Here is a 4,340-nt window from a genome sequence, read left to right as displayed (position 1 = left end):
AATTCAAATTAAAACAGAGCTCGCGACTATTAATATTAGATGAGAGATAATTGTTACGGATCAAACTTTTTATTTTTTCAATTATTCATATAACCATCGTATAATCAATATTTGTCGAAAGAAAAAAAGTTTATGAAATTAAAATTGTGTAAAACTTTACGTGACGTTATCTTCTTTATAATTTATCAAGAAAAAACCGAATAGAAAGAAAACTAATAATTCTATGCAAATAATAATCATACTCACCCCAAGGTTGCTCTGCTGGGGCCCGATGCCTTTCCCAGGCCTCCTCCTCCTCTCATTGCACAACTGAACACTTGCTACGGTGATTCTGTAACAAACAAACGCAAAGTCCAATTTAAAGCAGGAAGGAAGGAACAATTAATATTTTAAAAAATAATTCAGGGCATGCAGCTCTGTATTTGTGCTCATTAAGTACATATAATAATTAATTAATAGAATAATTTTGTAAAATACTTTAACGTACAAATAAATTGAAATTAAAATAGAGCTCACGATTGCTAATATAAGATGAAAGATGATTGTTACGTATAAAATTTATTATTCTTTCAATTATTAATATAATTGTCATATAATATTTTTCAAAAGAAAAAAAGGTTTCATAAAATTTAATTTCTATAAAATTTTACTTGATTTTATCTATAATGTTGTAATTTATCTAGTAAAACCGAATGAAAAAAACTATTAATTTTATACAAAAAGTAAGTCATACTCACTCCAACGTTTCTCTGCGGAATGCCACGATGCCTTTTCCAGGCCTGCGTCTCCTCCTCCTCCTCTCGTTGCACAGAACACTCGCGAATAACCGAATATACTACGATCGCGCGTAGAACTAATTAGACTAGACAGCCCTTTTAGTCCATTTACTTGAACGGCACTCACGAAGCAAACGCGCGACACGACGAACCGGCTACGGTTGTTTTCAATTAAATCGGTCGGCACTCCCGAACCGCGTTAACGCGGCGCGACAAACCACAATTTTACGATCGACGACGCAATGGGTACAGTTAGCTTCCCCCACAGGCATTCAAGCATGGCCACAACCGAAAATGAATTTATATCTTAAGGGTTTTTTTTTTTTTATTAGTAGATGGTGTTACTGACGTGACAAATATATTAAAAATTTATATCAGTGATATGTAACATTATATTAGTGTACGGGTTGTGTCCCTTGTACATACACTAATATAATGCTACATATCACTGATATAAATTTTTAATGTATTTGTCACATCAGTAACGCCATCTACTAATAAAAAGGAACCCTTAAGATATAAATCCATTTCCGGTTGTGGCCCCTGCATTCAAGCCCTCGGGGTACTAAGCCCTCCCACCACGACAAGGTCGTACCCGTGGGAGGGAAGATTTCTTCTGAACCTCTATGCAAACTTTAATTCGCTTAAAAAAGAAAAAAACAAATGCCGATCATATATCAGCGTATCACTGTGAAGCAAAGGGATATGGATACTTGAGCAAGTTTTTTTACCAAAATATTTGACGTGTAATATGCATAGGTATTATAGGCATGGCCATAGATATTGTAGAAATAAGTAAACGCCAAATAATCTATTTTACATTTTATATATTGTCTGATAAGTGAACTTTATTGTTTTCTTTATTTCATAGAGCTTCGTTGCAACCTTATATTTTTGATATCACAAGCGGAATTAGTTCATACCATTAAATATTTGTAACAACGATCCATTATATATTGAAGCAGATATTTCGAGATTCTTGAAGTAATATTACATGCACAAAATATTATTAATAATTAGAAGATTGACCTGCGTGCAAATGAGCTGTTAAATTACGAATTATTCAATAATTCGCTAAATTCTTGCCCAAATATTCTTTTTGTATTTTAAGTTATTAATAAATATGATATGAATATATACCGTGCGGTTTTTCTGTACAATTATTTGCGTTACCGGCTTTTCATGCTTTGCGGCACGCTCTCAATTCGGCAAATTACATTTAAATTACAAGTGCATGTGATATTTGTAAATAAAAAAAATCATTATTTGCCTATGTGTGCTTTCTAATTAGACACAGTGTAACACAGTGTGAGAAAGAACATATCAGTGTGTCTCACTCACACTAGTGGACACTGTGTTACACTGTGTCTTGCTGGAAAGCACACTATATAAATGTTAAGAAGTAATAATTTTATAGTTATCATTATCATTTAGCATTTTAATTTGTACTGTGTTCTTTCTTTTCTAATATATACTCTATTGAAATAAAACACTGTGGTTTATTATACATTCGTTTTTCATATAGGAGTTTATCAATCTCAAATGGACTTAGTTTTTGCAAAAAATTACTCGTAGTATTTGTTGCGCAAACATGTTTTGAAAAATAATTGAATTCAAATAATGACATGACAAGATCTGTCTGTTCGCGACTCGGAGTACGAACGATAACACCAACTAACAATCCATCGCACATATACATATACATATAAATCAAGGATTGTATACTACAACCGAAATATTTAAAATTATATATTAAAACGGTCTTTAACTTAATGTTAGATGTATATACTCTGATGCATACATTTTTTTATCCTAATTAAATTCCAACTTATTCTCGGTCAAATTGATTGCTCGAAATATTCTGAATTGTAAGTATAATAATATACCATAAGTGTTATACTTACAACTAAAGCGTATAAAGTATTTTAAAATTAAATATCAAAAAATCAAATAAAGTATTTTAAAATTAAATATATTTCGTACATATGTATATTTATATAAATATCTTACGCTAGTATTTAAAATATCTATTAATCCTTACGATACAATCATTATATGATATAAACTTTGATAATTAAATTATTATTATAAATTATCTATATAAATAAAAATGTAAATGTTTGTTCCTCATCTAAGATCTCCGTAAGTTTTTCACCGATTGCTTTGAAATTTTGACACAACGTTGCATTCATAACCGGGAGTGTTCTTATGAGATCTGATTCTGGAAATACGTGTGTTTTAAAAATAATGGCCATAATTTAATTTTAAACAATATTTTTTTAATGATATTTTTTTGTAATTTTGACACAACGTTGTATTGAATTTAGTTAGAAGTACCGTGAATAAATGAATATTAGTTTTATTACTGGTCGTTTCATAAATGCAGGCCTTTAATTTGAGAATGTTTCTTTTAGCGTGTATATGACAATTTAGAATCAATGGCAGGATTTGAAATTTTGACACGATGTTGCATTCGAAAACGGGAGTGTTCTTATGGGGTTTGATTTTGGATATACCGGTGTTTCAAAAATTGCCATAATTTAAGTGTAAAAAAGTTTTTTATTAATATTATTGAAATTTTGACACATTGAGACGGGGAGAGACGGAGAGAGACCGTGAGAGACGGGGAGAGACCGGGAGAAACGGGGTGAGACGGGGAGAAATCGGGAGAGACGGGGAGAGACGGGGTGAGACAGGGAGAGACCGGAAGAGACGGGGAGAGACGGGAGAGACCGAGAGAGGCGAAGAATGTTTCTATTGTGTTTAAATTAAGGTAATAAGAAAAATAAAGATAACTGTTATTTTATTGAAAAAAAGGAACTTATTTAAAACAGTCTTGAATGGATTTCTAAATCCATGGCAGCTTTTAGAAAAAAAAGTTAGAAGTACGTGAATAAATGAATATTAGATTTATTAAAGATAGATAAATGCTTATTCAAAAATAAAATAAAAAGAGCAACAGTAAAGCAAGGCTCTTGAAAGTTAAACAACAAAAGCAAAAAAAAATTTGAAAAAAACGTAGCATAAGAATAGAGAGCCATAGCAACGCGTGGCAGGGTATAGCTAATTATAAATATAATTATACTTTTTTTTAATGCATATATTTGTTCTAAAAACTTAAAAGTATACGTTTATAAATTTTTACATTTTTTAAATTACTTTAAATAGATGAAACATTGATCATATACGAGATACATATTTATGATTATACCATTAAGGTATCCTTTTTCACATATTAGTACTGTAAGAATCTATAACTATCAAATGTCCATTAAAAAATTCAAAAGAATTCTTTATTAAATATTTTAAAAACATTTTTTTTTAATCTCCAATAGCATTAATGAATTACGGGGTTTTTTCGAACAAGCTGAATCTTGTAGCTCGAGGAAAGAAAATAACACGCGACTGAGTTATTCAAACAGCCAAAGTACAGTTAATTATGTAACAAGCGTAACGAGACGGCATCTAGACAGCGTTTGATGGACATAAAGAAAAGGGAGGAAGAGGTGGAGGTAATTTCTCCCGAAGTTTTTGATAATGAAAATATTTATTCTGAGAGAAGAT

This window comes from Monomorium pharaonis, chromosome 2 (genome assembly GCF_013373865.1).
Source record: "Monomorium pharaonis isolate MP-MQ-018 chromosome 2, ASM1337386v2, whole genome shotgun sequence".
Taxonomy (NCBI): Eukaryota; Metazoa; Arthropoda; class Insecta; order Hymenoptera; family Formicidae; genus Monomorium; species Monomorium pharaonis.
This window is presented reverse-complemented; position numbering follows the sequence as displayed.